The 25,058-nt window shown below is 39.4% G+C and overlaps 1 protein-coding gene across 3 annotated transcripts in view; it reads left to right on the forward strand.

Annotated features, from left to right (window-relative positions):
* The first annotated feature begins 11,777 nt into the window (after positions 1-11,777).
* Positions 11,778-25,058, forward strand: part of SGCD (sarcoglycan delta) — a 413,617-nt gene continuing 400,336 nt past the window's right edge. The window contains exon 1 of one of the 3 annotated variants that reach the window (XM_060144120.1): positions 11,778-11,905. The gene's annotated coding sequence lies outside the window, so the exon portion shown is untranslated. Of the gene's footprint in view, positions 11,906-12,156; positions 12,185-25,058 lie in introns of those variants that run through there. The other 2 variants (XM_060144121.1, XM_060144119.1) reach the window with 2 other exon arrangements.

Here is a 25,058-nt window from a genome sequence, read left to right on the forward strand (position 1 = left end):
CGTTTTGATCATGAAAGCATGCTGAATTTTCATCAGATGCTTTTCCTTTTATCAATTGAGATGATTATATGTTTTCTGCCCATCTTTCTGTTAATGTGGTGCCTAAGTTTCATTTATTTGCATATGTCAAACTATTCTTGCGTCTCAGCATCGAATCCTACTTGATCCTGGTGTATGATCCTTTTAATGTGCTCTTAAATTCAGTTTGCTAGTATTTTGTTGAGGATTTTTGCATCTGTGTTTATCAGGGATGCTGGGCTATAATTTTCTTTTCTTGTAGTGTCCTTATTTGCCTTTGGTATGAGGGTAATGCTAGCCTTGTAAAATGTGTTTGGAATTGTTTCCTCTTCTTCAATTGTATGGAAGAGTTTGAAAAGGATTGGCATTTATTCTTCTCTGATTGTTTGGTAGAATTCACTCCTGAAGCCATCTGGTCCTGGAATTTTCTTTGTTCAAGGTTTTTGATTACTGCTTCAATCTCCTTACTAGTAATTACTTTGTTCAGATTTTCTCTTTCTTTGTAATTCAGTCTTGGTAGATTTTATGTTTCTAGGAATTATTTCTCTCTTCTAGGTTGTCCAATTTGTTGGCATATAATTATTCATGGTAGTCTCTTATGATCTTTTGTATATCTGTGGTATCAGTTATAATGTCTCCTCTTTGATTTATAATTTTAGTTATTTGTGTACCCTCTATTTTTTTCTTTGTTAGTCTAGCAAAAGTTTTGTCAGTTTTATTTATCTTTTCAAGAAAAAACAACTCAGTTTTGTTGTTCTTTTCTATTGTTTTTCTGCTCTCTATTTATTTCTTTTCTAATCTTCATTATTTCCCTTCTTCTGCTTTGGGCTTAGTTTGTTCTTCTTTTTCTAGTAACTCGAGTATAAAGTTAGGTTGTTTACTTGAGATTTTTTTCCCCTGATGTAGACATTTATCACTGTAAAATTTCCTCTTAGAACTGCTTTGCTGCCTTCCATAAGTTTTAGTGTGTTGTGTTTCATTGTTGTTTGTCTCAAGATGCTTTTTGGTTCCCCTTATGTTTCCTTTCTTGACCCATTTGTTGTTCAAGAGTGTGTTGTTTAATTTCCACATATTTGTGAATTTTTCAGCTTTTCTCGTATCATTGATTTTTAGTTTCATAACATTGTGCTCAGAAAAGATACTTGATATGATTTCAGTCTTCTTAAATTTGCTAAAACATGTTTTGTCGCCCAACATATGACCTATCCTGGGGATTTTTCTGTGTACACCTGAGAAGAACTTGTATTCTGCTGCTATTATATGGAATGTCCTGTGTATGTGTTAGGGCCATTTGGTCTATAATGTTTTTCAAAACTGCTGTTTCCTTATTAATCTTTTTGTCTGGATGATACATCCATTGTTGAAAGTGAGGTATTGAAGCCCCCTACTACTACTGTATTGCTGCCTATTTCTCCCTTTAGTTCTGTTAATACTAGCTTTATGTATTTAGGTGCTCCAATGTTGAGTACATGTATATTTACAATTGTTATATCCTGTTGATAAACAGATCTCTTTATCATTTACAATGACCTTTTTGTCTCCCGTGATGGATTGTGACTGAAAGTCCATTTTGTCTGATATGAGTATAGTTGCTTCAACTGTCTTTTGGTTACCATTTGCATGGACTATCTTTTACCATCCCTTCACTTTCAGCCTCTGTGTCTTTAGGGTTTTTCATTTTGTGGTTACCATGAAGCTTACATAAAACATCTTACAGTTATAATGGTCTATTTTAAGCTGATAACTACTTAACTTTAATTGCATACAAAATCACTCTACACTTCTACTTCTCCCTCCCCCATTTCATTCTTTTGATATCACACTTTGCATTTTTCAATATTGTTTATCCATTAACAAATTATAGTAGTTGTAGTTATTTTTAATACATTTGTCTTTTAACTTTGAAACTAGAGTTAAAAGGGACTTATGTACTACCATTACAGTGTTAGAGTGTTCTGAATTTGACCATATGTTTATCTTTACCAGTGATTTTTATACTTCTATTTTTCATGTTGTTACTTAGCATCCTTTCATTGCAACTTGAAAAACTCCATTTATTATTTCTTATAAGGCAGGCCTAGTGGTGATAAACTTCCTCAGCTTCTATTTGTCTGGCAATGATGGAATATTTCTTATTACTAGCAATGTTCATCATGTTAAACATTTATTAAGCATCTATTATATGCCACACACCATGGTAGTTGTGGATTTGCTCAACTATGTCTCTGTCACATGTATAAATGAACTCCTTTTGAAGAACAAATGATTTGAAATATATTTTCTTTCCTTGGCAGCTTTTAATTTTTTTGGTGTACATTTGTCAGGTTTTGAGACTTGGCCTTTCATTTGAAGCAACACTACTTGTTCAGAGGGCTTATAATTAGCTTGGGATTCCTGAATCCAACTGTTGGATCATTGAGCACTGATGTGATTGTAAAAATAAAGATGAGTGATGCTATCATTTTTTTCAAGTACAGGTTTTATTTATTTCTGCCTATCATGGAGTGCCTATCATGGAATCTGGCCCCTTTTTATTGATCAATAAATTTTATTTCCCAATAAGCATGTATTTCAAGAGTTTTACTTTCAGCAAGCTGTAATACAGTGAGAAATTGTGAACCAGAATGAAATTTTGGAAGACTTGATCAATGTTTTGTGCTTAAAGGAAAGAATGCCTGGAACAATCTATACCAGTATTTGCTTTGCACTGTTCAATTAATTTCTTTAGAAAAGATATATTTACAATGTGTTTCATTTCTAGTCACATTAAATTATCAAATGTGTCAGTTCCTCCTCAAAGTAATGACTTAGCTTGAGAATCCTTCACTGTGTACTATGCATATATTTGAATTTCCAAACAGAAAATGACTTCAGCTTAGACATTGTGTCTGGCTAATGGAGATTTCTGAAAAATGTGGGTCATTGATTTGTCCCTGAGCCAAACTTCCTGGTCCAGATTCCCTCCAAATAAAAGTCTCTTCAAAGCCAGCCAGATAATTTTGCCCTTGGCCATTGAAAAGCAGGATTGGATTTGCTCTCTCTGTTTTGAAGAGCCAAAGCAGGGTGAGTGTCATTTCCCATCAGGTATGATTTGTGAAATGAACCCTTAAATGAAAGGTTGGCATAATGTTACTGTTCTAATTGTCTGCCATTAGTTTAATTCAGCTGGTTTGGGCTTGTATATAGCAAATACTGTTTCTGTCCTTTGGTTAAATATTGCCTCTTAATATTTCTTAAAGAATATTCTTTTGGCAAGATTATGAATATATCTTGAGCACCCTATCATCCATAGTTTACAATGAACTTTTGTTTGCCTACTACTTTTTCTCAATTCCTTAACTAGCCTACTCAGTTCATTTGGTGGAGATGGAGTTGATTCCTTCCCTTTAGTTGCCAGTGTTGTTCTATGAGCCAGATACAGCCCACAGGAGGGTCTCATACCCCTGGTCAGAGGAATTTGTTCAGGGATAAACATGTGGCTCAAGCTGGAATACCTACCATCGTTTCTGGAAAAGATCTTTTATTTTCCCTGGGAAAGTGAGCTTGGGACCACCTGTGGACAGCTTACTATCCAATGGAGAGAGAAAAACTGAGAATGAAGCCTGGATGAGAAGGAGATAGAGCCTTGATTATATTTTAACTGCTACATTCCATTCCACCATAAGATCCACTTGGGGTTAGAGTAATATGATTTAGGAAGCTCCACTTTTTTTTCTTTAGGCTGATTTGAATGAGTTCTCACTGCTGTAACCAAAGGGGTCCTGACGAATGCGTCTCTTTAGGCTTGTGCCATAACTACTTTGTGCCTCTGTATATATGACTACATCTCCACTCAGCCTGCCCTCTCAAGTGACCAGCACAGCAAATCCTGTACTCAACAATCCTAAGCATTCTACTGTAACAGAGAAGAACAAACCTGACTCCATATTGGATCTATTTATTTAGCTCTAACCCTTGTGCTCTGTCACCTGTGCTTAGTCATGCTGGCTCTGCCCCTTTGTAGAAGAATGTTGCCTACAGCCTAGAACATACATGGTAGCCCATTCTCAAGGCTCTGCCCTTTAAAGGTATAACATTTTTCCATTTCTGTAGAGACAGAAAATTTGAGAACAGAGAACACCCTTTGTCTTGTTGGAGGTTTAGAGGAATATTTTCACCAGACCTAAGAGAACAGCAGCAAGAACAAAGGATTCTGGCACCAAAAGTTTGTAACAACCTGCCACACTCCCTTCCCTTTTAGTACAAAACAAGTTTGGACTCTACTTTGGGTAAGATGGTTCTTTGGGACACTAGTCCGTCATCTTCTTGGTCTTCTGGTTTTCTGAATAAAGTCAGTTCCTTGCCCCAACACCTCATCTCTCGATTTTTTGGCCCAACATGTGGTTAGCAGTACGAGCTGGGACTTGGTAACACTACCTTGTACCTCAGGCCTTACAGGCTTTGCCAGGCACCTGACTTGGTAATTTCTCATGGTCTTTTAGATAAACATGTGAATGGCTTATTAGTTTCTGAAAATGTTTACATCTTATAGGAGAACTCAGTATTCTGAGTACAATACATTATTTTAACATGTCAGAAGGATTAAATTAAGTTTGAAAACTCAAGATTGTTTTTTAAAAAATGGTGTTACATGCATGTTCCTGCACTTGAATTAAAAAAAGAAAAACTGCATTCACTTACTTAAAAATATCTTTTGTACACTTCGTACAAGCTAGGCGTGGTGCAAGGAACTAGGATACAGTAGTAAGCAAGCAAACCTAGTTTCAGGCCTCATGGAGAATATTCATTTTCTATCAAGAAAGATTAACATCAATCAAATAAAAATACAAATAAATATATAATCAAGTCTATCATGAGTGCTAGTTTGGGGTTATATATAACAGGGGATTGTTGGTTCTGGGGTTCAGATACCTGAATCCTAGAAAAAGTGATAACAGAGTATGAATTTGAAGGTTGAATAGGAGTTAAGTAGAAGAAAACATAAGAGTGGAGGTAGCATCCAGGAAAAAGCAATGTATTTTCAGGAGAGAGTAGCTTTTTTGTAGATTCTCAAGTGAAAAGATACATGATTTCTTTGAAGCACTGGAAGAAGCGAGACTGGCAGCAGATGAGACTGAAGAGGTAGACGAGGGACCAGATCAAGCCAGGCCTTTCAAGTCTTAGTGATGGTGGCCGTCTTTCCCTTTCAAGCAATGGTAAGCCATCTAAGGATTTGAGCGCACAGAGCGACACAATTAGATTTATGTTTTAAAAGTTAAGCTATCACTGTAACTTAGTGATTCTTAAGTCTGGCTCATGTTAGAATCATTTTGGTTGGGGGTGGGTGGAGCTGAAAACAAAATTACCATTACGCCGATCCCATTCCAATAGAATCAGAATCTCTAGGGTGGGCTCCTAGCTCTGGTTATTTTAAAAGCTCCCCTCAGATGATGCTTACATAAATCTAGACTGGAGAATTTCATATGTAAATAAACCGTACAGGAGATGTAGCTTAATAAGAGTACCTATGCGAGAGAGGCATTTGAAACTGGCTTCACAGTGTGACTCACAGTGACTGTGGCCAAACCTAATATTATCATGAATCGCATTAATAGAAGTGTTCTTCCTAAATGTGAGAGGGAGTTGTTCCTCTGTGCCCAAATTAGCACACCCGCAAAGTTTGTTCACCTCTCAGCACCAAATTTTAAGAAGAAATGAGCCAAACTGAACCATTCCTAGAAGAAACCAAACCGGCTGTTACAAGGAATCTAAGCCATAATGAGGATAAATGATACACTGGTACCAGATGTGTTTTTTTTTTAATTTTTTGGAAAAATATTAATTTTTAAAATTTTTAAACAATTTTTCAAGGTCACTTTCCATTTACAGTTACTACAAAACATTGTCTGTGTTCCCCATGTTGTACAATACATCCTTCAGCCTATTGTACACCCAATATTTTGTGCCTCCCGATTCCCCTACCCCTATATTGCTCCTCCCCCCAACTAGTAACCATTACTTCTCTATATCTGTGAGTCGGTTTCTTTTTTGTTATATTCACTAGTTTGTTGTATTTTTTAGATTCTACATATAAATTATATCATACAATATTTGTCTTTCTCTGTCTGACTTATTTCACAAAGCATAATGCTCTCCTTGAAGTCCACCCATGTTGCTGAAAATGGCAAAATTTTATTCTTTTTTATGGCTGAGTGAGTAGTGGTCAGTTGTGTGTATGTATCTATATATCACATCATCTTCATCCATTTATCTGTTGGTGGATGTTTAGGTTGCTTTCATATCTTTGCAGTTTTAAATAATGCTGCTATGAACATTGGATTGCATGTATCTTTTCAAATTAGTGTTTTTGGTTTTTTTGTTTATATACCCAGGAGTGGAATTGCTGGTTCACATGGTAGTTCTATTTTTATTTTTGGAGAAACCTCCATACTGTTTTCCACAGTGGGCACACCAATTTGCATTTCCACCAACAGTGTACAAGGGTTCCCTTTTCTCCACATCCTTGCCAACATTTGTTATTTGTTTTTTGGGGTTTTTTGATGATAACCATTGTGACAGGTGTGAAGTGATATCTCATTGTAGTTTTGATTTGCATTTCTCTGATAATTAGTGATGTTGAGAATCTTTTCATGTGCCTGTTGGCCATCTGTATGTATTCTTTGGAAAAATGTCTATTCAGTTCTTCTGCCCTTTTTAAAATTCGGTTGTTGGGGTTTTTTGTTACTGAGTTGTATGAGCTGTTCATATATGTTGGATATTAATCCCTTATTAGTCATATCATTTACAAATATTTTCTCCCATTCAGAAGGTTATCTTTTCATTTTGTTGATGGTTTCCTTTGCTCTGCAAAAGCTTTTCAAATAAGTTGCAGGATATAAAATTAATATACAGGAATCTGTTGCATTTCTAAACACTAACAATGAACTGTAAGAACTAGAAATTAAGGAAACAATCCCATTTACCATCACATCGAAAAGAATAAAATACCTAAGAATAAACCTACCCAAGGAGGCAAAAGACCTGTACTCTGAAAACTGTAAGACACTAATGAAAGAAATTGAAGATGACATAAACAGATGGAAAGATATACCATGTCCTTGGATTGGAAGAATCAATATTGTTAAAATGACCATACTACCCAAGGCAATCTACAGATTCAGTGCAATCCCTATTAAAATACCAATGGCATTTTTCATAGAACTAGAACAAATAATTTTAAAAGGTATATGGAAACACAAAAGACCCCAAATAGCCTAAGCAATCTTGAGAGAGAAGAACAGATCTGGAGGAATCAGGCTCCCTGACTTCAGAGTGTATTACAAAGCTATAGTCATCAAAACAGTATGGTACTGGCACAAAAACAGGCATTATAGGTCAATGGAACAGGATAGAAAGCCTAGAAATAAACCCACACACTTATGGCCAATTATTCTATGACAAAGTATGCAAGAACATACAGTGGAGAAAAGACAGTCTCTTCAATAAGTGGTACTGGAAAAACTGGACAGTTACATGTAAAAGAATGATATTAGAACATTATCTAACACAATACACAAAATTAAACTCAAAATGGATTAAAGACCTAAATGTAAGACTGGACACTAAAAAAACTCCTAGAGGAAAACATAGGCAAGAACACTCTTTGACATAAGTTGCAGCAATATTTTTTTGGATCCATCTCCTAAAGTAATGGATGTGTTTAAATTGTAATCAAAACAACTCTTTAAAAAAGGATGATTTAGCGTCCTGTTTTCAAATAAGTCAAAAGGTTTTATTTATTCAAAGTGTAAATATGAGGGCCAAGTACTTACTCATCCTAGATATTGGCAAAAAGGCAGGAGATGATGCAGACAAAAACCCATGTCTCTGTGGAGTTTATATCCTGCTTTAGAATGAAGTTTTCTCTTTCATGCAATCCTTATGATCAGAATTTCTAACTGACCTTTATGATCAGCAGTTGCAGCATCGGAATGTGCTACAGGGAGATATACTTCAGTTGTTAGTTTTAGAACATTAGAAGTAGAAATCTCTGAAAAGCAGAGAGATCAATATCTGTAAAAGAATTCCAGCTGGAGTGGCCATTGTAGAGAAGATTCAGAATCTAATGGCAAGGATTAAAAGTATAGGAGGAAGGAGACTAGTCTAGTGATCTAGTGTAGTCTAGAGTCCTTTACAAAACTGAAAACCAAATAGACAGTATTAAATAACAGCAGTACCGATATAGTCTGAGCACTTACGGTGTGTCATACACTTTGCTGAGTGGTTTATTATGTGTTATCTCAGTTAAGACTTACAATACTCATTACACAGATGAAGAAAGTAAAACAGTGTCAAGCTGTAACTTTTTGAAGTTAAATACATGGTCCTACAAATATCAATATAAAATGAAAGTATGTCGAAGATTTTATTTGACTCATTAACTATGAGGGAATCAGTATGATGGTAAGACTGATTCTGAGACCATTTAAGGAGCTCCTTGTTCATAGGTACATTAATAAAGAATGTTAACAAAAGATCGCTAGACTAGGTACAAAACCAGTGAATGTCCTATAGGGCAATAGACTATAACATTTGGGATTATATTTTATTTTTTCAGCATTTTATCAATGATTTATTTTTTCTTTTTTTAAAATTTTTATTTTATATTGGAGTATAGCTGATTACAGTGTTGTGTTAGTTTCAGGTGTACAGCAAAGTGATTCAGTTATACATATGTGTGTGTGTGTATATATATATATATATATATATATTCTATTTCAAATTCTTTTTCCATTTAGGTTATTACAGAATATTGAGCAGAGTTCCCTGTGCTATACAGTAGGTCCTTGTTGGTTATCTCTTTTAAATATAGTAGTGTGTATATGTCAATCCTGAGAAATACTGTGTATCTTTAACAGGCAAAACTCTCCAAGGTAACTTGTAACTTTACTATATTTGGGATCTTTATTCAGTTGTCAACAGTGAATCAGACAAAGCACATTTCCCTTAAATAATTCCTGAGAGGGCATGTTAAACAATTGCCACGCATGCCTTTGATAGAATGTGACTACCTTTTGGTCTGATTTTCAAGTTTCGGATAATTTTTCTTAACATTAGAAGACGTAAGTAACTTTTTAGGATTTTCCAGCTAGTAGTAATGAATTGAGTCTATACGGAGGTATCCCTCTTCAAATATCCACGCTGAAATGAGCCATGTAGCTATTTATGGAGGGACATCAAAGCAGCGTCCTTTGGATTACATCACCATTTTTCTGCCTTTATATAAAATCTGACCTTGTTTTTCCAGTTGTTTTATGTTAGGGTTTTTTTTTTTTTGGCCGTTGTTTTTTTGTTTACCAAAGCATTTATAAACCACTTAAAATTAAGAACTACCCCTCCTCTTTTGTTTTCCCAAAAGAACCCGGGCACCCCAACATGATGAGTAAGTAGTGTGTGATTCATGAACCACTTGCTATGATTGCCTCTGAAACGAAGGCTCTGGAAACCCAGATAGAAATCTGATTCTTTAGAATTTGTAGCCACTGTTTCCTCAGTAAGACTTCTTCCTTGACCTACAGGATTTTTATTTTGTAATTGTTGCTGTTAATTTAGGACATTGCAGTTGCCAAACCTGGAAATTGCCATTGTTAATGGTCTTCTATTTTTAGAATGGTAATCTTGAGCTCTTAAGGTTTGGCAGAAGCTCCAGTTCTCTCTGAACGGCACTTTGTTGAGCCTCATGTAACTGACTGCAGATTTGGTCTGACTGTTTACCTTGCTGGTGAGTTAATCTTGAGGAGAGACTTTAGTGTTAGGTGTAGTGAGTAAATGAAAAATAGCTGTGTGGTTGGCTAATGTTCCAATAAAGCATTAGGACACCTGTCTGTGTTTAAGGGGGTAGGCCCCTATTGTGTAAAGGTAACTTGGCAGAAAACTTAATGAGCCGATCAGATAGTTGATTCTAGGAACTCAAACTAGATGCGAGAGTACAGTTTTGCTTTTTGGTGAGAGAAAGGGTCTGGTTTTTGCTGGATTCAATAAAAGGAAAAGTAAACCAAAATTTATAGGCACTATAATAAGCACTTTGCATGGATTATCTCACCAAATTCTGTGAGCTGGATTCTGTTATTACCCCCATTTTACAGGTGAGGAAACTGAGGTCCAGAGAGGTCAAGCGAACTAATCAGAATTCACAGCCAGTAAGAGACAGAGCTAAGATTAGACCCAGGCCATCTGATTATAAGCCTTCTCTTGTGAAGGTTAGATGATATGGCCTTTCCCAAATGATGCTGGGAAAGAGAAAGCACATGGAAAATTCACCCAAATCTTTCTTTCTAGCATCAGTTCTAACATTGAGAGTCTTTGCACCTCTGAACATCTCATCTGTGTGGACCTCCATTTCCCTTTGTAAAATAAAGGGTTGAAACAATTTGGATTGGATGGTCTCTGGGGTTCCCTCCTCCTCTAAAGTTCTTTGATTCTATAATTGTGTCCTGACCTTAGAGGTGCCCATGCTCCCTTCCCCACAGACAGACACACTGCTTCCAAGGCAAAAATTGAATCCTCCTGAAAGTACCCATTGCAGTTTGATGCTGAACTCCGGATTCTACCACATCTATTATTTACAGCAGTCCCTCAGGAATACACAGTACTTTTAAAATCTGGCAAGCCAGTTCTTTAAGTTGCTAGCGGGATATGATTTTGGAAGTAAAATATGAATACCCCCCAAACAGAAAAGAATAAAACTCAAAATAAATGAGGCTTTCTCTTTAAATCATCATTTTCTACAATGTTACCTTGACAACTTAGCTTTGGCTCTTTAGAGAGGGGGTTTTCAGTGTAGGAGAAGAGAGGTGTCCTCTCTGTATCTTTAGAAATTTCCTCTGTGTTTTATGGAAAGAGGACATCTCAAAGGTAGACTACACGATCCAGCAGCATGTACGTGGGACATGTTGATGGAGGGTCATCCAGAAGTAATCACAGGTGCAGAGAATTATGACATTCTGATTAAAGTTACCTTCTTTTCTCCTTTCTATTTCCTGTAACCACAGCACACATTGCAACAGCCTGCAAAATGTTACATTAGGGGACCAGCGCACTTAGACAGCAGAGAGCCACAAAAGTGCCTGAAAAATAATTGCATTATTTTTAGTGGCAGCAGTAAGAGATGCACACGTCAGGTTGAGGGGACAACTCAAAAGTACTGAACCAATCTGGAAATGCTAAAAATATTGTTCCCCCTCCAGCAATTGATCCTTTGAGCAAAGACAGAGGCACTGGCAGGGAGGAAGATCAAATGAGAATTCCCATCTCTCAGCTGTAATAGGCTCGTTATCAGGACTGGCGAGAGTTGGGTTGGGGTGAGGGGCTAACAGGGGTCAGCTGGGGGCTGTCAGCACAAGGAGGAGGTTGGCAAAGGGCGGCGTGGAGCGGGGGAAGGAGACTCAGCTCCAGCATCGAGCGCCACAGAGCAGAGGCCGCGTGGAGAATGACTGAGAAATCAGTATTAGTTCTAGAAGCCGTTGCCTTTGTGGTTGTGTGAGCCCAGCAGCCCCCATGGGCGCTGGGGCAGGGGAGCGAGTCTGTGCTTGACACACGTGTTTCCCATTGAGAGCTGAAGCCGGCCCAGTAGGTGGGAGTTGGCCTGACAAAGGCGTATTGAAGTACAGGCAGAGTACGGTTTCAAAGCAGTCCGAAAAAGCACGGGAATGCTGTTCAGGAAATTCTTCAGGCATGGGCAGGGACTTGGCTCCAACTCTGCAGTTGGAAAATCTGACTGGGGCAGCTTCTGAACACAGGCTGGGCCTGCTCAGCCTCTGCAGGCCGAGCGGCCGCCCCCTTCCGGCCTCCCCACACGCGCCTGGATCGCAGGGGATTCTCTTCAGCCGCTTTGTGAAGCAGAGGAGAGGTAGGGAACTGCTCAGTTCTTGCATTTTTTGCAGGCTTTCTCTTCGCTTTCTAAGCCTGCTGTTTGTTTGCAAGTACTCTGTGTGTCTGTGTGTGTGTATGGGGGGCCGTGGGGAGTTTGTGGGTATGTGTATGAACAAGTTAGAACTCCATCACTTCAACATTTGGTGTGGGGTTGTCTGTCATCTTTTCTTCCCTCAGCCCCCTTCAAGAGGTGATTTTCGGCAGTACGCGTTGGAAAGTTAGGGTTAAGCTGGCAACACGACTGTGAAAAAGCAAAGTATGTGAACTCTTGTATTGTCACCCTGCTCCAACAGTCTGCAACTTTTCTGTGGGGAAGGACACTTCGTTGGCAGGAAATATAATTTTAGATGAGACTGTCTGTGTTCTTTGCTTTATGAGAATTTGGAGAGGGACGTTTTTAGCAGAAAATGGCTCTCATTTTAGAGGAAATCGGCGTTTGAAGTTTCTATTTTGGATCACACTTTCAGAGTGTAGGAACAGATACGTGTATGTGAGTTCCTGGCATCTTTTATTATTATGTGGGATTTTGACTGTCATTAAGGAGCTCAGTGATATATTTGCCTAGAAATATGCTGGATACAACATTTGTAATTCTGTTTCTAGAATAATTTTCAATTTTTTTCTGAATTGCAGAAGTAACTGGCAGTTCTTCCCTCAAAAAATAAATACTTCTGTGTTTTATGAAGTATAGACAACTAGAGTCACAGAAAACAGTAATTTAGTCAAAATCATTGTTAAAAGACAGACATATAATAATGTGAATTTTATTTCATTGATCAATTGATGTTATTTTACACCTTACTGAAAAGAGTGATTTTTTTTAAAAAATCAAATTTTGGATAATTCTTTTTCATACATATCAACTATAATGCAATACAGATTTTTACCCCTCCCTCGAAAGCTATATCTTATTCTATACTTAACATTTAGAAAATACATAGCATAATATAATTGCACTTAAGAACACTGTTCAGTTCTGAAAGAGCTGGACTCAATCTCACTACAGCTTTGTGATTACGGGCAGAACCATCAGCGACAGCAATGGTGTTTTCTAAAGGGGCCTTGGCCAAGAGTCTGGCTGGGGAAACAGATGAATGAATGGGTTCTTGGCTACTTCTTGAATAGCAGAAGAGTGGCTAGAACTCTCACGGTGGACCTCAATAAAATAGGTGTGCATTGACTTTGGTTCTCAAATCTCTCAACAAGTAGCTGATAGTAGAGAGTTAGATGAATGGGTGAATAAAGAGTGGGGGGGCTGGACTTTTTCATATCTTTGTCTGCATAAGACCTAGGATAAGTGCGCAGGCCTTGTGTTTTGTTGGTTGCCAAGTCAGCCCTCTCGGCCAGCAATTTTACTTTCTCCACAGTTTTGCACTTGGAGGAGGGAATTAGGAAGAAAGTGACTGGAAGCAGGAATTCTTATTCTGAGAGATGGCACACAAATATTTTCTTCATGAGTGTCATCTTTGGGTTGGGTTGGGATGAAGAGGGTTTGGGAACTGTTGGACATGGGATAAGATAGGACAGACAGTGACTACACTTGGGTTGCCTATGGAATGAGCAAGATGCCAAGAGATTAGGAAACAGCATGAACCACAGCCAAACACACTGCCAGTGAAAAAGGAGACTGTGAGCTCCAATTTCATACTCCTCTAAATTTAGTGTGCGTTGAGCCTTGAGCAGAGCAGGCGTGAAATAGCAACTTCAGGTTGCAGGGGTACGAACAGCATTGCCTGAAACTTGGAAGAAAGTCTATAGTTGCCCTGTTTTAGAAGTATATGAGGGGAAAATCAAGTTCCCTGGACATTTAAAAAGGAAAAACAAAGAGGGGTGTGGGAGGGTAGAGAAGAAGAAATCCAGGGCAGAGGTAGAGGCTACAGGGAGGGAGGAGTGGCCACACCACAAACTGGGCAGCAGGGGCAGAGGGAGATCTGTGCACAGGAATGAAACATACATACTAGAATAGCAAAGCCCAGCGGGCACTGATTGGTTCACCTTGAAGTGTGTGGCTAAACCGTGGCCTCAGTGAGGAGAATGGTTTTACCCTCTTCACAATAGAAGACCCCACGGTCAGTCTGCCCCACTGTGCCTTCTGGAAGCAATCAGAAAGCACATTTTGTAAGCATGGCATCGCCCAAGGGTTCAGATTTCGTAAGTGAGGAGGGAGCAGGCTCCTGAGGCCTTATTTTTAACCCATATTTATTCCATCCAGAGATATTCTGCTGGGAGTGATGAGTGAAGGGACCAGGTGGAGATGGGGGAGGGATGGCAGTGAGCATAGCTTGTTCTAGGCCCTGCCCGCGTACACTTCATCCTTAAGACAAACATTTGAAAAGGAATATAGAGTGATACGTATGCTTTATTTTAATGCATGAATTTATTTAATTTTATTTCTTTTTTTAATTTTTAAAAACCTTCAGGGGCACGTACCGCATTGTTGGTGGAGGTATTTAATATTAATATCATAAGGTGAGGAGGTTCATGGAATTATGGATTTGACCAATCTGGAAGGGATTAGGGCCATCCTGTAGTCCAGAATTTCTTGAGTTGAGTAATGTAAAGACTCCTTTTAACAGGGTGAGGGAAAAGATCCACGCCCCCATTGTTGATTTAACTGCTTTTATTATACTGCAATTTAAATATGTACAAACCAAAAATACCCACCTAGGTAATCACCTCTCTATTTTAATCATTCTTTAGCATCTATAAGACTAAAATAAATTTATGAATTAAATGCAAAGTAAAGTAATAGTATTCAGATTATCAACATTGTTATTTTAGGTAGAAGATGCTTTACTGAAATTTAATAAGGCCTCACCATGAACATGGGACTGACAGTTATCTGGAGATTATTTTGATTCTAGACACTCAAACTCTTATATCCTGGATATAGACTTGATTCTTCCATGACTTTTTTTCTCTTCAAATGTACCTTCATTTGCATGCCATGATGTCCCTTGATCTGCACCTTTGAAGGAATGTTTCATTTTGTATTATATTACACTCTGCTCCTTTTTCTGTTCATGGCAATTAGAATCAAATCTCTTATTGCCAACATGATTGTACACTGAATACAAATGCAGACACCAGAACTGCATGGTAGTAGTCATAGGTCATGAATTGGATCTGTGTTTCCTAGGACAAAATTTGGGTAAATAAAATAAGTACATCAAAAGAAAAGAGAAAGAAAAGCACAAGAACAAATTTGGCAGAGAACTCTCAGAGTCCTGAGAAAATCTGAGAATCCCTGGTGCCTTGGAGACTCTACCTTAAGAGGTACTGATTTTGGCCAGTTCTGGTTCGGAAGAACCCCTGCAGGAAATAGGAAGGAATGGCTCTGGAAACACTCCATCCATTTTTCTAAATAGCACAGCCACTTTTATTTGTTTCATATATTGGGATTTTGCAAGAGATTTCATTTGAAAAGAGAGTTTTAATGCCCTATCAGTAAAGATTGCATTTGGCTGCAAGTAATAGAAATTGTGCTCATAGAGTCGGAAAGTATAAAGCCTTACCTTTTGTGCATATAGATGTGGACTACACCTGGACAGTCCAGGACTGTTGGGGCAGCTGAGCGACGTCCCTAAAGACCAGTTTCCTTCCTGCTCCACTGTCCATTTGTTCATCTCCATGTGTCATGTTCAAGTCAGGACAAAGGTGGCAGGACATGAAGGGGAAAAATACTTCTCCTCATGAGCCTTTGCCCCTTTAATCAGGAAGGGACACCCTCCCACATAAAGTTCCCCTCACTTCTCAGAATCCACACCCAGAACTGGGTCATGTGCCTACTGGCCCCATGCAGTTTCATTACCAGGATGGGTGGAGGTCCTCTGGGTATGGAATAGGAGCCCACAGATCCAGATCAAGAGTTCTAGCACTGTTCTAAGAGTCCATTGCTTCTATTTTAAAGAAGTGAACACTGAGACTAGAAAAGATGTGTTACCTGTCTAGAGAACATAGGCGCTCAGAGACAGTGGCAGTGCTTCTTGTTCCTTGACTCTGAGTCTGGAGTGGACTACTTGTTATGCGTGTTGGCTTAATAATGAGAGCTGAGTGATGCTTTGGAAGCCGTGCTACAGAAAGTAACGTCATGGAGTCTTAGTATTAGAAGGTCCCTCAGAAATCACCTGGTTCCATGGTTTCTCAAAACCTTCTGAATCAGAATTTCTGAGATTAGAGTTGGGGAATCCCTCTGTTTTTAAAAACTCCCCAAGTTGTTCTGTTGAAGCCAACCAGACACTGGTCCACAGAACTGAGTTGCTTTAATACTGTTGGAGCTAAATCATTATTTACTACAACAGTGCCATTTATAGCATCACTGACAGATGTCAGCCAGATGTGTCAGTCATTCAGTGATGGAGAACCTCACTGTGCTGTGAGGCAGCTTGGGGCATTGTTTCTCATCTCCAGCCTCCTCAGATTGGGCCAAATTTGCATCTCTGTACTTTGTAACCCATGGCCATTGTCATATTCTCTTAAGGCACATTTGAGGGTGGTAGGAGGACCTGGTACAGAAGTGAGGTGAAGAGAGGGTGTAAGGGTAGCGGGAGTCAGAAGTCTTGGGATAGGCTCTGAGTCCACTAAGAGCTGGCTCTCAGTTTTTCCATCTGTAAAATAGGATGAGATGCCTGTAAAGTGTTTTCTCTTTCTCATTTTCTATGGTTTTTGTTATTCTGAAGCTCTCCCGTTTCTTTATGAATGTCTTGAACTATTTCATCTCTCCCTTATCTTTTCCTGCACTTTTCTTTTTACCCTTCTCTGAACACATTCCAAGTAACCTCCTCCTGACAAAAATACTGTTCCCTGAATTCAATTCCACTCATCTGACGAGGGCGTGTTCCATGAACAGAACACTCTACATCTGTGAACCAAAGGGGCAGAGGGTGATCGTAAGTGAAGAGCAGCCCAGTAAGAAAGAAGAGTGAAAGGTGGGATGATCTTGTAGCAGAAGGAGAGTGATTACATTGTGACGTGAGCCCAGGCTGCGAGGCATACAGACCTGGACTGTGACCCTGGCTGTGTGACCTTGGACGAGTTACATCCTCTTGATGAGCCACAATTGTATCATCTTTAAAATGAACATGGTAGCGTCTACCTCGTAGTATGTTGTGAGCTTGTGCTTGGACTGCCCTTAGCATGGTGCCTTGCACACAGTAAGGACTTAAGTATGTCAGATGTATATGCTTAACATCATCTCAGCATGAGGCAAACTGACAAAGAATGAAATAGGCAGATCAAATGATAAAATGAAACACTGAGACAGTCAGCAGAGGAGGGTTTTATGCTGAGTGATCAGGTTACTTTTTCTTTGTTGCCTTAATTTCTCTGAAGATTCCACTGTCCTTTTTCTTTCACCTTTGCTGCCACACAGAAAGGTGGTCATGCTTCTTATGGTTTCAGATTCCTTTTGTCAAGTGTGAACTGCCTTCTGTAAAGGAAGCCATGTAAGCTGTGGCCTGTTGAACAGGTCTGCAGGACTGGGGGAGGGACGTGTCACCACGGTTCACTAAGTGTATAAATCCTGTGAGATTGATTTGCTCAAAATCTTTGCTGGTGGTTGTCCTAATGGAGCTCCAGGTGCATAGGTGGATATGGAAGCGATGGCTTTATTCTTCTTTTTAACCAGTAATGCAGTGGCACCTATTACAGTGAGCACAGTTTCCTGATAAAAACCATTTTGCCGGGGATTAGAAATTTCCTCCTTGTTCAGACCACGGTCCTTTGCCAAGGTGACAGGATCGGACTCTCTAGTGATTTCCCTGACTTCTAAATAATATTTCGGAATTGCTGGAAACCCTGACGTTATTTCCCAGGGTCAAAATATTTAAGCACTGAAACTACTCTCATAAAGCTCAGATAAGCAAGTAAATAACATCAGAGAGAGCTCCTTGCTCCAAGCAAGTCATTCCACACCACACTGTTGTCTCCACTCCAACTGGGTTTGTGGTCCTGGGCCAGTGTAGTCAATGAAAGAAGGTGCTTCAAGCCCAGAGATGCCTGTCCTTTGCTTCCTTTTCTTACCTGTAGTTGTCTTCTCTCCTCTCTAGTGTTCTCTACTCTTTCTAGCTCTTCCCTTCTGTGTTTTTATTCCATGCCCTCTTCCTGTTGCCAGTTTCTTTTTTCTCTTATATTTGTTCAAGATGTTTACCAAAGTCATCGGCTTCCCTAAGTGGGCAGGAGGGTTGGCAGTAGACCAGAGTCTGGACAGCAGAACTTTTACCATGTGATGATAGACCTTACCTCCTGGGCTGGCTGTGACCTTCAGAGGTTTGTGGCCTCCTTTCTGTTGCTGATGAAGCTAATCCTGGTGTTTCCCAAGCCGAGGATGCAAACACCTGGTCACAAACTGGCAATCCAGGGCTGGCCTGTGGACACATTTTGACTCATGAAGTGTTTTTTAAAAATCGACTTAGTTACAAAGCATTTACATGTACTGAGATATTATGTACAAATTTAGATATATAGATTATCTAGAAAAAACTGCAGAAGGGTATCCCTGGTCTGATTTCTCATAGTGTAGCAGTTGGGGGGATTTGGGCAGCGCCTGTTGCTTTAAGAGGGCACACGTCCACTTCATTCAGTGACCCCCACCTGCCTAATCTGATATCAGTAAGCTCTCAATAGGGTGTCTCATCTGAACCACAGGATATAGAAAATGATTCGAGTGACCATTTTTTCAATTCTTCCAAGGGTGGTACGTATAGTACCATTCTAGATGCATAACAGAGAAGTTAGGACATCATGACTGAATTCTCTCAGAGGGCACTGTTGAGATGGGCTAAGTGTCCACTAGGAAGAAATGCAGTAGAACAGTATGGTGGCCAAGAGCATGGGTCTCAGAGTTAGACGTTCCTTGGAATCAGCGCCTCATAGAATTGTACTTAGGATTAAAATTTTCAAATGTGCTAGAAATCAAAACAGTCACTGCCTTTGGGGTTAGGGATTGATGAGGAAGGGGCATGAGGGAACTTTCTAGGGTGATGGAAAGGTTCCCTATCTTGACTGATTATTTTTTACACAGATGTACAGATTTGTAAAACTCGAGCTGTGTAGTGAATACCTGTGTATTTCAGTAGGAGTAACTTATAACTCAGTAAACATATATACATATGTTCATGTGTACATACAGACATATGTGAAGGCATGCAAAGTGCATAATAACTTTTAGCTGTTATTGTTTTCCTGCTTTCTGGACACTTTAATTTAAAAAAAAAAAAAGAAATAGGGCTTCCCTGGTGACACAGTGGTTGAGAGTCCGCCTGCCGATGCAGGGGACACAGGTTCGTGCCCCGGTCCGGGAGGATCCCACATGCCGCAGAGCGGCTGGGCCCGTGAGCCACGGCCACTGAGCCTGCGCGTCCGGAGCCTGTGCTCCGCAACAGGAGAGGCCGCAACAGTGAGAGGCCTGTGTACCGCAACTAAATAAATAGGTAGATAGATAGATAGATAGATGGATAGATAGATAGATAGATAGATAGATAGAAAGAAAGAAAGAAAGAACATGACTAAAAATGAGATGAAGAGATTTTCCCTTCAGACCACAGATTTCCCTTCAAGCATTTGAGAGCACAGGTAATAGCTAAAGATCCTTGCCAAACACAGTTGTCAAAGGAGAATCTACTGGATCAATGCTAATTTTATGGAACTATTGAATCACTATAGAAGGATGTGCTTAATTTGTTGTAACAGTTTTTCGTGATGCTGTAAAAATTTATGGGTTTCAGAGACATATCAAAGATGGTTTATTACCTGGGAAAAAACGCCTGTACTTAGAGTAACATGCACCCGGGCTGAAATATAGTAGTCCCTCAATAAGTATATGAAGAATTGTCTTAAAATTACTATCCATGTTGAGAAATTCTAGCTAAAACTGTTACCAAAACATGTTCCTAATTAGTAATCACACTACTCTGACTAAGTATATACACATATCTGGAAACATTGAACACAAGAATTGGAACAGAGTTTTCACCCAGGCACTCTGGGTTCAAATTCTTGCTATGTCTTTAACAAGCTGAATGACTTCGGGTAGGTTGCTTAAGCTTTCTGTTTCTCAGTTGCCTCAACTGTAAAATCAGGATAGTACTAGCACCTGCCTTATAATTATATGTCTGTGACAATTAAATAAGTTCAGTATAGTGTTTAGAACAGGGTCTGGCACATGGTAACCACGACGCAAGTATTTGTCAACAGTTTGTATTCTTGGTGGTTTTGTTGTGATTTGCCTTTGGGTATTGTTCAAAAGGCATGTGTATGGTGGTTGATGAAAGTGGTGTCAAACAGGAGTTTCAGTTGAAAAGACAAAAGCCTGGAATTCGTGGGAAACATGCTGTTTTTCAGTTTTAGCAGACTTTGGTCTTGGGATTAAAGTCTCCCTGAACCTAGTTTTCTCATCTGTTAACTCATGACTTGATATTGTCCATGTCCTCTTCAAGCTTTGTGTCTCATTCTCTGATCTTAAGTGTTCGAGTCGTGTTCATTATTATTTTATTACACAGCTTGGTCCCCAAGTCACAGAAGCACTGTAGAGGCCCGACTGCGATTGTCATCATCTGGTTCTGGGCAGAATCATCCATGGGGATGTAAGAAGCACCGGTTTTGTACAACACAGGGTAGCTGAAAACAATCTGTCGCTCCTATTGAGAAAGCTGGTTATAGACGAGGCCACAATGGGTAGATGCAGTGCCCTTTGCATGTGAAAGTGACACTATTAAATTTGCTCTCAGTGTTTGAAATTATTTTTCCTGTTCAGGGTGTTCAGTTTACATTCTTTCCTGGTTTTCAACTTACAGTGTCAAGGACCACGTTTAGAATGATGTCTGAGTGTTATGCAAAGTGTTATGCAAAGATCTCCCTGACTCTCCAGGTTCCTTCCAGTCTGCTCAGATATTATTGTACTTTCTCCATGAGGTCAGCCTCTCTCATGCTCTTAAAGGTGGAACCTGCCCAGCTCTTCACCTGCTACCACTGCTGATCTGCCTTTTCCTGTCTTTTTTGTTTTTTTGCTCTTTTACCCGTAGCCCCCATTGTCTTATGACAGAAGTTTCAAACATGATTTTCATGTTGATTATCTGTCTCTCCCATCGCTGCCTCCTGTCACTGCCATGAGATTAGGGACCGGTGGCTTTGCTCTTTAATGTGTCCAAATGCCTGTGATAGTGCCATGAGAGGACCTGAGGAAAACAGAGTTATCAGGTGGTGGCAGTGTATATGCCGTTTTTAAATGCATCTCATACTAAATATACCTAAATGGTCATTCTAAATACCTTGCATCTTTTTTTTAACATCTTTATTGGAATATAATTGCTTTACAATGTTGTGTTAGTTTCTGCTGTATAACAAAGTAAATCAGCTATACATATACATATATCCGCATATCCCCTCCATCTTGCGTCTCCCTCCCACCCTCCCTATCCCACCCCTCTAGGTGGTCACAAAGCACCGAGCTGATCTCCCTATGCTATGCGGCTGCTTCCCACTAGCTATCTATTTTACATTTGGTAGTGTATATGTGTCCATGCCACTCTCTCACTTCGTCCCAGCTTACCCTTTCCCCTTCCTGTGTCCTCAAGTCCATTCTCTACATCTGGTCTGTGTTTTTATTCCTGTTCTGCCCCTAGGTTCTTCAGAACCCTTTTTTTTTTTTTTAGATTCCATATATATGTGTTAGCATACGGTATTTGTTTTTACCTTTCTGACTTACTTCACTCTGTATGACAGACTCTAGGTCCATGCACCTCAATGCAAATAACTCAATTTTGTTTCTTTTTATGGCTGAGTAATATTCCATTGTATATATGTGCCACATCTTCTTTATCCATTCATCTGTCGATGGACACTTAGGTTGCTTCCATGTCCTGGCTATTGTAAACAGTGCTTCAATGAACATTGTGGTAAATACCTTGCATCTTATTCAGCGAAAGCTAAGTCTTTGCCTCATTCTGTGTCTACTGGAAGGAAAATTGGGCCTGAATTTGAGTCCAGACCCTAACCAACTCACTACTTAGGAACCCTTGAGAACATCCCTTCATTCCTTAGTACCTCGGTATCTTAATTTATGAAATAGTTTTAATAAGATTGATCCCCCAGAGTGCTGTCAGGAATGTATGAGCTAATGTATGTGAAAATGCCTAGAACAAATATGTATGTGTGTTTCACAAAGATATTTCTGTCTGAAATGACTTCAGCTGACACCTCACACATCTAAATCTCTAGGACAGTGAGAATTAATGTTTGTAATTATATTGAAATATCTTCTAATTCATCAGAGATAAATATTTTGAGTTTAAATAGAAGACGTATTGAACTTTGGAGGAGAACTTTGATAATAACATCTATAAAACACACACACACACACACACACACACACTCTCTCTCTCATGCATACCTTAACCTAGCAATTCAGCGTCTCATGGCTTCTCTGAGCGCTCTGTTTGGACATATGTGAAACTTATATGCCCCATTCCTGTGGCTTTAAATAATACATGCAGAATATTTACACATTTCATTTCTAAGCCGTCTTCCCCCTGAATTCCAGTTTCATTTCTATGTGCCTTTGTGACACCACCCCCATGGATTCTTCTGTGCATTTCAAAAATCAGTGTGACTTAACAGAGCTCTCTCTCTCTCCTCTCCTCACACTCCATTTGCCTCCTGCCCCATGAGCCACTATCCTCTCAGTGTTCCCCATCCTGATAAATAGCACCATCATTCGCTTTGCTGCTCATGCCAGAACACTGGCATTCTCCTTGACTCCTGTCCTGCACACACCCTAGGTCTAGGGAATCAGCGAATCCTGTTAGCTCTACTTTCCAGACAGATTCCAAATACAGCTACTGGCCACCTTCTCACTCAACCTCTACCCAAATCTGGGCTACTGTCACCTCTCTTTGGGTGACTTCAGGAGTCACAGGCCCCTGGTTTCTCTACTGGCACTCTTGGCCCCTGCAGTCTATTCCTTACAGAACAGTGAGAGTGATCCCAAAGTGAAAATCTGATCACTCCTGCACCTTGGTTCTCTGATGGTTACTGTCACAATCAGTGTCATACCTATGGTTTTACTGTGGCGTATAAGACCCAATGTGCATTCCTTCTGCCTGCACTTCCAAGCTTATTTTCAAACACTCTCCACCTTGTATGCTCTGATCTAGCCACACTATTCTTTGAACATGCCAAGTGAGCCCCTACCTCAGGGCCTTTGCACTTGCTGGTGCTGTTTCCTCTGACTGGAGTGCTACTCCCAGACGTCCTCATGCTTTACTGTCTTGCTCATTCATGATTTTTTATCAAATATCTCCACCAAAGAGAGCTTTCCATGACCGTCCTACAGACAGGAGCCTCCCTGGTCATTGCCTGTCCCCTTCTCTGGCTTTACTTTTTTTATTCGTAAGAATTCTCCCAAGAATAAGTATGACAAACTAGATGTTTGTTTATCTGTTTATCATTTCCTCCACTAAAATGTAAGGTCCAAGAGGCAGGGAATCTGTCTTTTACCACTGAATGACTAGTGCCAGCACATGGTAATACCCATAAGTATTCATTTGTTTAAATGAGCATTGGTATCAGAAAATTAGTGGAAACGACCTGTGTTCACCACTAAAGAGTTGATTAAGTTAAAGATCATGTGCACATACAATTTAAAACTAACTTTGAGAAGAAACAGACTTCTGTATTTTTTGTGGGACTATCACTGAGCTATGTAAATGGACCAACTTAGATGAAGAACAATAAAGAGTGAACATATGCCCTTCTTTCTGTGAAAAAGAAAAATTTAAATGTGTGTATGTATGCTTTGAATGTATATATTGGATAAAGGCTGTATGTGTATTGAACATTTCTTTAGGGATAAGAAGAAGGCTGGTAATAGTTGCCTCTATGGAGAAAGGCTGAAAGTGTAAATGAAAAAGGTTTTCTTAACTGTATCTTCTTCAGCTCTTTTAAATGCATGCACTTGTCTAATTTTTTGCAGTAAAAACTCTTCAACACTTACATATTCCAATTCTTAAAAAACTAAAAGATGAAATACCTCACTTTTAAATTAGTCCAAATATCTGTTTAAATAGAGCATGCCATTCCTGGACCATTTCATACAAATAGGCATTTACTTTTCTGGATGATTGTTATATCAGAGCTAAAAGTGAGGAGTTTACTACCATTGTCGAAATTGTGCCAAACGTTAGCTATCCAAGACTGAAGCCTTGTATGGATGGGTGAATGAAAACAACCCTTGAAAATCAGGTAATTTGAAATCTGAGACCTCAAAATTAACCTGGTAATGGAAAACTATTTACGTGCCAAGATAATCCAAAATGACTTAGATTTACAACAAACTCTAGAAACTGTAATGAACCTGGGAGAGAACTTCTTCCTGCTATTTATATAAACTGGTTACAGTTGTAAACAGTGATGTAATTCATGTTTACTTTTAAATGTTCTGGAAGTTGTAAGGTGCCACAGCAGCGTTAACAAACCCTAGCTCAATTGATTTGTATCACTTGTCTTATTTCTAAGTAAGTGAATGTATTTATTAGCCTAGCCACGTTAATTCTGTACTCTTCATAACGTAGAAGGCAGAGTATAGTTAGTCCACAGCTTCTCTCTGCAAAGCCCTCCTTTACCCTTTCCTCTGAGCTCATTCAGTGCCCACCCTGCTGGCCATCCTGCTTAACTTGAGGATGCTCTTAAGGCCGAAATGCTTGCTCTGTCCTCTGCTGGAAAACTTGTTCTACCTCTAGGTCTCGCCTTAATTGTCATTTGGTCAGAAGGGCCTTCCATGACCAGTGTGGTTCACTCTCTCCTCTCTGTCATGGAACCTTCTGTGTTTCCTTCCTCCCACCTAACTTTAGTTCTAATGGTTTCATCCATTTACTTGTTTACTGTCCATGTCTCTCATTAATATACAAGCTTGATGAAAACAGAAATATCTTACTCTTCCTTTTGAAGACCTAGATATACCCAGGATCTGCTGTGGTACCTGGCACATAGTAGATGATCAAAGATTTTTTTTTCTGTTTAAAAAAAAGATTGAGATCGGGGTTTCCTCCACAGACAAGTCTGTGCTTTGCCACGTTTCTTTGCCCCACGGTATGTAACCGTACAGAGAATTGCAGTCGTCACTCCCATAAGTCCCC

Source organism: Lagenorhynchus albirostris, chromosome 3 (assembly GCF_949774975.1).
Source record: "Lagenorhynchus albirostris chromosome 3, mLagAlb1.1, whole genome shotgun sequence".
NCBI classification, from domain to species: Eukaryota; Metazoa; Chordata; class Mammalia; order Artiodactyla; family Delphinidae; genus Lagenorhynchus; species Lagenorhynchus albirostris.